The 10,882-nt window shown below is 45.9% G+C and overlaps 1 long non-coding RNA gene across 1 annotated transcript in view; it reads left to right on the top strand.

The window, feature by feature from the left end:
- LOC116357453 (uncharacterized) overlaps positions 1–10,745 on the top strand; it is a 31,117-nt gene extending 20,372 nt beyond the window's left edge. The window contains exon 3 of the long non-coding RNA XR_004205435.1: positions 10,609–10,745. This is a non-coding gene — a long non-coding RNA (uncharacterized LOC116357453). The remainder of the gene's footprint in view (positions 1–10,608) is intronic.
- The last annotated feature ends 137 nt before the right edge of the window (positions 10,746–10,882 follow it).

Below are 10,882 nucleotides of genomic sequence, written 5' to 3'. Positions count from 1 at the left end.
CCCTCTCCCTCTCCCCCCCCTCTCTCTCTCTCTCTCTCATATAAGCCGGTATGTATGTGGTGTTGTGTATATGTTGTGTAAATGCTCCTTTCATTTAGAGGAAGTGCTGTGACTGTCTGCGGACTTTAACACCTCTCCATCTTGCTCATTAGACTGAAATCTGTTCATTCCAAGAAGCTTTACTGCTCTAAATAACAGCCATCCATCTATTTTATTTATCCTCCCCTCCCCTCTCCTCCCCCCTCCTGCCCTCCCCTCTCCCCTCATCCACCCCCCTTTCCTCCCCACTCCTCCCCCTCATCCACTCCCCTCACGATCCTGAACCCTAATATATTGAGTCGTCTTAAACATGCCAGTAAAGTTTGCCAAGCCTAAACGACGCCATATGCCTCTGCAAGTCCCATGTGGCAGCCATGGTGGAGGGGTGTGTGTGTGTGTGTGTGTGTATGTGTGTGTGTGTGTGTGTGTGTGTGTGTGTGTGTGTGTGTTTGTGTGTGTGTGTGTGTGTGTGTGTGTGTGTGTGTGTGTGTGTGTGTGTGTGTGTGTGTGTGTGTGTGTGTGTGTGTGTGTGTGTGTGTGTGTGTGTGTGTGTGTGTGTGTGTGTGCATGTGTGTGTTGATTGGTGTGTTGGTGGATGTGCGTGTGTGTGTGTGTTGGTGTGTGTTGGTGGGTGTGCATGCGTGTGTGTGTGTGTGTGTGTGTGTGTGTGTGTGTGTGTGTGTGTGTTGGTGGGTGTGTTGGTGGGTGTGCGTGCATGTGCGTACCCTTTCTACCACAAGAAGCAGTCGCAATATCACAGGAACATAATTCCTAGCAAAACAACCTATATACAGTGGGGCAAAAAAGTGTTTAGTCAGCCACCAATTGTGCAAGTTCTCCCACTTAGAAAGATGAGAGAGGACTGTAATTTTCATCATAGGTACACTTAAACTCTGACAGACAAAATGAGAAAAAAAATCCAGAAAATCACATTGTAGGATTTTAATAAATTTATTTGCAAATTATAAGAGAAGACAGGCTATGTCCACACTGACCACAAAATGAGGTGGAAACTGAACTGCACTTCCTAACCTCCTGGCCAATGTATGACCATATTAGAGACACATACTTCCCTCAGAATACACATACCCACAAAGAATTTAAAAACAAACCCCATTTTGATAAACTCCCATATCTACTGGGTGAAATACCAGTGTGGTACCACCACAGCAGCAAGATGTGTGACCTGTTGCCACAAGAAAAAGGCAACCAGTGAAGAACAAACACGATTGTAAATACAACCCGTGCATTGGCTTGCATAAGTATTCACCAATTTGGCATTTTTCCTATTTAGTTTTTTATTGTGGTACAAACAAGAAATAAGACCAAAAAAACTGAAAACTTGAGAGTGTTGAATGTATTCACCCCCCCCCCCCCCCCCCCCCCCAAGTCAATACTTTGTAGAGCCACCTTTTGCAGCAATTACAGCTGCAAGTATCTTGGGGTATGTCTCTATACGCTTGGCACATCTAGCCACTGGGATTTTTGCCCCTTCTTCAAGGGAAAACTGCTCCAGCTCCCTCAATTGGATTGAGGTCTGGGCTTTGACTAGGCCATTCCAAGACATTTAAATGTTTCCCCTTGAACCACTCGAGTGTTGTTTTAGCAGTATGTTTAGGGTCAATGTCCTGCTGGAAGGTGAACCTCCGTCCCAGTCTCAATTCTCTGGAAGACTGAAACAGGTTTCCCTCAATAATTTCCATGTATTTAGCGCCCTCCATCATTGCTTCAATTCTGACCAGTTTCCCAGTCCCTGCAGATGACAAACATCCCCACAGCATGATGGTGCCACCACCATGCTTCACTGTGGGGATGGTATTCTCTGGGTGATGAGAGGTGTTGGGCTTGCGCCAGACATTGCGCTCTCCTTGATGGCCCAAAAGCTCAATGTTTGTCTCATCTGACCAGAGTACCTTCTTCCATATGTTTGGGGAGTCTCCTACATGCCTTTTGGCGAACACCAAACGTGATTGCTTATTTTTTCTTTAAGCAATGGCTTTTTTTCTGGCCACTCTTCCGTAAAGCCCAGCTCTGTGGAGTGTACGGCTTAAAGTGGTCCTATGGACAGATACTCCAATCTCAGCTGTGGAGCTTTGCAGCTCCTTCAGGGTTATCTTTGGTCTCCTTGATGCCTCTCTGATTAATGTCCTCCTTGCCTGGTCCGCGAGTTTTGGTGTGCGGCCGTCTCTTGGCAGGTTTGTTGTGGTGCCATATTCGTTTAATTTTTAAATAATGGATATAACGGTGCTCTGTGGGATGTTCAAATTTTGGGATATTTGTTTATAACCCAACCCTGATCTGTACTTCTCCACAACTTTGTTCCTGATCTGTTTGGAGAGCTCCTTGGTCTTCATTGTGCCGCTTGCTCGGTGATGCCCCTTGCTTAGTGGTGTTGCAGACTCTGGGATCTTTCAGAACAGGTGTATATATACTGAGATCATGTGACAGATCATGTGACACTTAAATAAAGTCCACCTGTGTGCAATCTAACTAATTATGTGACTTCTGAAGGTAATTGGTTGCACCAGATCTTATTTAGGGGCTTCATAGCAAAGGGGGTGATTACATATGCATGCACCACTTTTCCGTTTTTTTAATTTTTAACAAGTTATTTTTTCATTTCACTTCACCAATTTAGATTATTTTTTGTATGTCCATTACATGAAATCCAAATAAAAATCAACTTAACTTCTTGACGCTACCCATCCCGTTAGCGGGATAATTGTCATCAACAACCGTTTTTATATCCAAAATACCTCTGTTTGTTTGGCGCGTTATGTTCAGAAATCCACAGGCTCGAGCGGTCACGACAACACAATTCCAAATAGTATCCGTAATGTCCACAGAAACATGTCAAGCATTTATTATAATCAATCCTCAGATTGTTTTTTAAAATATATAATCGATAATATATCAACCGGCACTGTCTTTTTCAGTAGGAGAGGGAGAGACGATGGCTGCCCAAGCTCTGTTGCGCAAGGAAAACTCATGCGAACACCTGAGGCGATGTTATCTTTCTCGCTAATTTTTCAAAATAAAAGCCTGAAACTATGTCTAAAGACTGTTGACTCCTTGAGGAAGCGATAGGGAAAGGAATCTGGTTGATATCCCTTTAAATGGAGCGAAGGCCAGCTATGGAACATGGAGCTTTCAAAATAGAAGCCACTTCCTGGTTTGATTTTCCTCAGGTTTCGCCTGCAATAACTGTTCTCTTATACTCACAGACGATATTATGACAACTTTAGAGTGTTTTCTATCCTAATCTGTCAATTATATGCATATTCTAGCATCTGGGCCTGTGAAATAGGCCGTTTACTTTGGGAACGTTATTTTTCCAAACATAAAAATAGTGCCCCCTAGCTGAAAGAGGTTAAATTACAGGTTGTAATACGAAAAACGCCATGAATTGCAAGGCACTGTATTTATGTTTATTTATTTTCCCTTTTGTACTTTAACTATTTGCACATAATATGACATATGAAATGTCTTTATTCTTTTGGAACATTTGAGTGTAATGTTTACTGTTCATTTTTATTGTTTATTTCACTTTTGTTTATTATCTACTTCACTTCCTACTTCCCACTTCCTACTTCCCACTTCCTACTTCCCACTTCCTACTTCCCACTTCCTTTAGCAATGTTTCCCATGCCAATAAAACCTATGAATTGAAATTGAGAGTGGAGAGAGAGAGTGAGAGTGAGTGAGAGAGAACGAGAGAGAGCTGCTGGTTAAATACACACACAATTGGTTCTTTACCTTATCCACACTGATGGAGTAGGGTTGAACAGAGGCACTTCATTCATTAATCACTGTGCCTTTTTGAGGGTGTGTGTGTGTGTTTGCACTTATGTGTGTTTGTGTGTGTGTGTGTGTGTGTGTGTGTGTCCAGGACCACGGTGTGTGTGTGTGTGTGTGTGTGTGTGTGTGACTGAGTGGAGTAGACTGTGTGGGTATGAAGGACAATGAGGGACATGCAATAGTGATTGATTGACTATGTCTGAGTGTATGCAGAGAGGGTGTGTGTGTGTGTGTGTGTGTGTGTGTGTGTGTGTGTGTGTGTGTGTGTGTGTGTGTGTGTGTGTGTGTGTGTGTGTGTGTGTGTGTGTAAGTGCGTGCGAGTGCGTGCGTGTGTGTGTGTGTGTGCGTGTGCGTGTGCGTGTGTGTGTGTGTGTGTGTGTGTGTGTGTGTGTGTGTGGTGTCCTGTGTGTGTGTGTGTGGTGTCCTGTGTGTGTGTGTGTGTGTGTGTGTGTGTGTGTGTGTGTGCGTGTGTGTGTGCGTGTGTGTGTGTGTGTGTGTGTGTGTGTGTGTGTGTGTGTGTGTGTGTGTGTGTGTGTGTGTGTGTGTGTGTGTGTGTGTGTGTGTGCGTGCGCGTGCGTGTGTGTGTGCGTGTGTGTGTGTGTGTGTGTGTGTGTGTGTGTGTGTGCGTGTGTGTGTGTGTGTGCGTGTGTGTGTGTGTGTGTGTGTGTGTGTGTGTGTGCGTGTGTGTGTGTCCTAGTCTGAGTATATGCATACAGTTTAGCGTCAGAACATAACAAATACGATTAAAATGCAAAGCAAAATATTAAGAGGAGCTTTTTAACTGCTGACAAAATGTGCAGGTTGGAAAGGTGACTCCGGAGTTAGTCAGAGTGTCTCACTCTGCCATGATTTGATTGGTCCAAAACGCGGACGAGGTCACAGTCATTTGCTGACCCCGCCTTTTATTGCTAAATCAAGTTAAGGTGTTTAAAAAACAAGAACCCATACATTTCTCTTGAGTGTGTGTGTGTGTGTGGTGTCCTGTGTGTGTGTGTGTGTGTGTGTGTGGTGTCCTGTGTGTGTGTGTGTGTGTGGTGTCCTGTGTGTGTGTGTGTGTGTGTGTGTGTGTGTGTGTGTGTGTGTGTGTGTGTGTGTGTGTGTGTGTGTGGTGTGTGTGTGTGTGTGTGTGTGTGTGTGTGTGTGGTGTCCTGTGTGTGTGTGTGGTGTCCTGTGTGTGTGTGTGTGGTGTCCTGTGTGTGTGTGTGTGTGTGGTGTCCTGTGTGTGTGGTGTCCTGTGTGCCTCAGTTGGTAGAGCACGGCACTTGCAACATTCGGGTTGCGGTTTCGATTCCCACGGGCGGACTAGAATGAAAAGTAAACAAACGTACAAACTGTAAGTCGCTCTGCATAAGATAAGGCTTTCTAATTGTCTGAGCTTTAATTAAGCAAACACTCTGTCACTGTCCCTGAGAACACACACACACACAAGGTTGACAGGCGAGATATGGGAATCTGAAGGCTGTATAGGAGAAGTCTGTATAGGAGAAGCCCGTATAGGAGAAGGCCGTATAGGAGAAGGCTGTATAGGAGAAGGCTGTATAGGAGAAGGCCGTATAGGAGAAGGCCGTATAGGAGATGGCCGTATAGGAGAAGGTCGTATAGGAGAAGGCCGTATAGGAGAAGGCCGTATAGGAGATGGCCGTATAGGAGAAGGCCGTATAGGAGAAGGCCGTATAGGAGATGGCCGTATAGGAGAAGGCCGTATAGGAGATGGCCGTATAGGAGAAGGCCGTATAGGAGATGGCCGTATAGGAGAAGGGTGTATAGGAGATGGCCGTATAGGAGAAGCCTGTATAGGAGAAGCCTGTATAGGAGAAGGCCGTATAGGAGAAGCCCGTATAGGAGAAGGCTGTATAGGAGAAGCCTGTATAGGAGAAGCCTTCCAGGACGACTAAGACCGATGCATTATGGTGTAACGCAGAAAGCCATGGCCATGTTTAGATAGGATTCAAGTCTCTTCTCCTATCCCATCATTCTTGTTTCCCAAATGGCACCCTATTCCCTTTATAGTGCACTTTCTTTGGCCAGGACCCATAGGGAATAGGGTGCACTTTCTTTGGCCAGGGCCCATAGGGAATAGGGTGCACTTTCTTTGGCCAGGGCCCATAGGGAATAGGGTGCACTTTCTTTGGCCAGGACCCATAGGGAATAGGGTGCCATTTGGGACGTAACCATGGTCTGAAGATTGAGACTGGAGTTCAAATGTGTGTTTAGTCAACTATACACACATGAACACTTCCACATACGAAACACCTTACACGCATACAAAACACTCACAACTCGATATTCTTCTTGCGCCGTGTCACTATAGCAACGATATAGTGTACATGCCCGGCATGTTAGTGTTGCCATGGCAACAGTTAGAAGGAGGAAGTCACGGTGTTCTACTGTACAGCGGCAAGGAAGAAACATTTGTTATATATATATCTCATCATCCCCATTAAAAAAAATCCTGGGAAAAACATTGTCTTGACAACACCATTAAAACCTCTTTGGCCTAGGCATGCCGCTAGCGCCCCCACCTCGACAACATCCGGTGTTATTTCAGAGCGCGAAATTCAAATAAAAAAATGTGTAATATTAAACATTCATGATAATACAAGTGTCTTACATCGTTTTAAAGCTTAACTTTTTAATCCAGCCGCTTTGTCAGAATTCAAAAAGGCTTTTCGGTGAAAGCACACCATGCGATTATCTGAGGACAGCGCCCCCGCGTAAAATAGCATTATAAACATTTTCCAAACAAGCAGAGGCGTCACACGAAAATCAGAAATAGCGATAAAATAAATCACTTACCTTTGAAGATCTTCCTCTGGTTGCAATCACAAAGGGTCCCAGCTGCATCACAAATGGTCCTTTTGTTCAATAAAGTCCTTCTTTATATCCCAAAAAAAGTCAGTTTAGTTGGCGCACTTGATTCAGTAGTCCACCGGTTTCCCTCATTCAAATGCATACAAATGAATTCCAAAAGTTACTAATAAACTTTGTCCAAACAAGTCAAACAAGTTTATAATCAACCCTTAGGAACCCTAATATGTAAATAAATTATCAAATTTAAGATGGAGAATAGTACACTGCACAAAAAAATAAAGGGAACACTTAAACAGCACAATGTAACTCCTAGTCAATCACACTTCTGTGAAATCAAACTGTCCACTTAGGAAGCAACACTGATTGACAATAAATTTCACATGCTGTTGTGCAAATGGAATAGACAACAGGTGGAAATTATAGGCAATTAGCAAGACACCCCCAATAAAGGAGTGGTTCTGCAGGGGGTGACCACAGACCACTTCTCAGTTCCTATGCTTCCAGGCTGATGTTTTGGTCACTTTTGAATGCTGGCGGTGCTTTCACTCTAGTGGTAGCATGAGACGGAGTCTACAACCCACACAAGTGGCTCAGGTAGTGCAGCTCATCCAGGATGGCACATCAATGCGAGCTGTGGCAAGAAGGTTTGCTGTGTCTGTCAGCGTAGTGTCCAGAGCATGGAGGCGCTACCAGGAGACAGGCCAGTACATCAGGAGATGTGTAGGAGGCCGTAGGAGGTCAACAACCCAGCAGCAGGACCGCTACCTCTGCATTTGTGCAAGGAGGAGCAGGAGGAGCACTGACAGAGCCCTGCAAAATGACCTCCAGCAGGCCACAAATGTGCATGTGTCTGCTCAAAAGGTCAGAAACAGACTCCATGAGGGCCCGACGTCCACAGGTGGGGGTTGTGCTTACAGGCACAACCCCCTTGCCTGCAATATCAATTCTGTTATACTCACATATATTATTTTAACAGTTTTAGAAACTTTAGAGTGTTTTCTATCCAATTATATGCATATCCTAGCTTCTGGGCCTGAGTAACAGGAAGTTTACTTTGGGCACCTCAGTCATCCAAACTTCCGAATAGTGCCCCTTATCCCTACTAATACTGACATCCACTCCCACAAAGCTGTATTCCCACTACTACAACTTATTTCACATCCAGAAATACTTCAAGACCACCAAGAACACACAGTGTCTTTAGGAAATGTCCTTTTCTGGTTGTTCAAATTCCTGCTCCTCAGAACACTGCCTGTTCAAACCCTCCTTGGGTTACTCCTCAAATTGACTGCAATAGTTTATCATTCTAACTTGTTGTTTTCAGTCTGTCTCTGCCCAAGACTAAGACGAGAGCAAAGACTATGAACTGTGTGTGTGTGTGTGTGTGTGTGTGTGTGTGTGTTTGTGTGTGTGTGTGTGTGTGTGTGTGTGTGTGTGTGTGTGTGTGTGTGTGTGTGTGTGTGTGTGTGTGTGTGTGTGTGTGTGTGTGTGTGTGTGTGTGTGTAATTATGGACTGGCCCTGTGTATGTGTGTGTGTGTGTGTGTGTGTTTAATTATGGACTGGCCCTGTGTGTGTGTGTGTGTGTGTGTGTGTGTGTGTGTGTGTGTGTGTGTGTGTGTGTGTGTGTGTGTGTGTGTGTGTGTGTGTGTGTGTGTGTGTGTGTGTGTGTGTAATTATGGACTGGCCTTGTGTGTGTGTGTGTGTGTGTGTGTGTGTGTGTGTGTGTGTGTGTGTGTGTGTGTGTGTGTGTGTGTGTGTGTGTGTGTAATTATGGACTGGCCCTGTGTGTGTGTGTGTGTGTGTGTGAAGGCTGTGCTCACGTGTTGATTGAAGGTTAAAGAGGGACCTTCGGCTTGGCAAACGCTGAGACTCCTGCCTGCACTGGTGTGTGTGTGCATACTGGCAACCCATCCAACCCTCACTCCCCTCGGCAGACTCTGCCACCCCTGCCGACCCTGGGCTGTCCCCTCCCAGTGTGTGTGTCTGCTGCTCCAAATAATACAACCCATCTGCTTCCTGACCCCACTGCCAGAACACTGGGTCTCTCTCCATCTCTCTCTTTCTCAACTAGGCACAGAGTGTGTTTTGTGTCACCTCCACCACTCTCTTTGTCTTCCTTCAGTCTGTCTATCCTTAGTTTTCCATCTCTCTTTATTTCACTCCATCTTATCCCGTTCTCCATTTTTAACTTTCTTTATTTCTCTTTCTGTCTAATTATCTCTCTGTCTAATTATCTCTCTGTCTAGTTTCCTGTATCTCTCTGTCTAGTTCCCTATATCTCTCAGTCTAGTTCCCTCTACCTCTCAGTCTAATTCCCTCTCTCTGTCTAATTATCTCTCAGTCTAGTTCCCTCTCTCTTTCTGTCTAATTCCCTCTCTCTGTCTAATTATCTCTCAGTCTAGTTCCCTCTCTCTTTCTGTCTATTTCCCTCTCTCTGTCTAATTATCTCTCTGTCTAGTTTCCTGTATCTCTCTGTCTAGTTCCCTATATCTCTCAGTCTAGTTCCCTCTACCTCTCAGTCTAGTTCCCTCTCTCTTTCGGTCTAGTTCCCTCTCTGTCTAATTATCTCTCAGTCTAGTTCCCTCTACCTCTCTGTCTAGTTCTCTCTGTCTAGTTCCCTCTCTGTCTCTGTCTAGTTCCCTCTCTGTCTAGTTTCCTGTATCTCTCTGTCTAGTTTCCTGTATCTCTCTGTCTAGTTCCCTCTCTGTCTAGTTCCCTCTATCTCTCTGTCTAGTTCCCTCTCTGTCTCTGTCTAGTTCCCTCTCTGTCTAGTTCCCTCTATCTCTCTGTCTAGTTCCCTCTCTGTCTAGTTCCCTCTATCTCTAGTTCCCTCTCTGTCTAGTTCCCTCTCTGTCTAGTTCCCTCTCTGTCTAGTTCCCTCTCTATCTAGTTCCCTCTCTGTCTAGTTCCATCTCTGTCTAGTTCCCTCTCTGTCTAGTTCCCTCTCTGTCTATATCCCTCTCTATCTAGTTCCCTCTCTGTCTAGTTCCCTCTCTGTCTAGTTCCCTCTCTATCTAGTTCCCTCTCTGTCTAGTTCCATCTCTGTCTAGTTCCCTCTCTGTCTAGTTCCCTCTCTGTCTATATCCCTCTCTGTCTAGTTCCATCTCTGTCTAGTTCTCTCTCTGTCTAGTTCCCTCTCTGTCTAGTTCCATCTCTGTCTATATCCCTCTCTGTCTAGTTCCATCTCTGTCTAGTTCCCTCTATCTCTCTGTCTAGTTCTCTCTCTGTCTAGTTCCCTCTCTGTCTAGTTCCCTCTCTGTCTAGTTCCCTCGTTCTGTCTAGTTCCCTCTCTCTGTCTAGTTTCCATCCTCTCTCTGTCTGTGCCAATACATTGTGTCTCACCTCCACCTCCCTACAGCCATACACACACACATACACAAACATACACACACAAACACACAGACACACACATACATCAAGGTCTATTGTAACAGACATTAAAGTAAAAATATAGAGGGTAATATACATTTTAAATATTATAAACTGTCATTGTAATTAACTGTCTCTCTGTCTTCCTCTCTCCCTCCCTCGCCCCACCCCTCTCTCAATCTCCCTTTCCCTCACCCCACCCCTCTCTCCCTCTCTCCTTCTCTCTCTCTCTCCCACACCCCACCCCTCTCTCCCTCTCCCTGTCCCTCGCCCCACCCCTCTCTCCCTCCCCCTGTCCCTCGCCCCACCCGTCTCTCCCTCTCTCTCTCCCTCTCTCTCCCATGCCCCACCCCTCTCTCCCTCTCCCTGTCCCTGTCCCTCGCCCCACCTCACTCTCCCTCTCGCTCTCCTTCTCCCTGTCCCTCACCCCACCCCTCTCTACCACTCTCTCTCCTTCTCCCTCTCCCTGTCCCTCGCCCCACCGCTCTCTCCCTCTCTCTTGCTCCCTGTCCCTCGCCCCACCACTCTCTCCTTCTCCCTCTCCCTGTCCGTTGCCCCACCCTTCTCTCTCTCTCTCTCTCTCCCTGTAGTGACAGGTTTTCCCTACCCTAGTACAGGAGCGGCAGTAGCCTATCGGGGAGCTCATTTGAGAGGGAGGGGGCGGGCCGTCTATAACACATTCCGTGCCGCGCCCCCACCCCCACCCATGCCTGCCTACGGAGCGTGAGTATACACACACCCACACACACTCATACACTCACACAAACACACACACACACACACACACACACACTCACACGCTCAGTGACAGATGAATGGCGAGTGGAAAACAAAAAGCCGTCTTCTAATAGAGTGGAAAATTGC

Source organism: Oncorhynchus kisutch, linkage group LG25 (assembly GCF_002021735.2).
Source record: "Oncorhynchus kisutch isolate 150728-3 linkage group LG25, Okis_V2, whole genome shotgun sequence".
Lineage (NCBI taxonomy): Eukaryota > Metazoa > Chordata > Actinopteri > Salmoniformes > Salmonidae > Oncorhynchus > Oncorhynchus kisutch.
The sequence above is the reverse complement of the archived record's forward strand: the minus strand, read 5'-3'. Positions and strand labels throughout refer to the sequence as shown.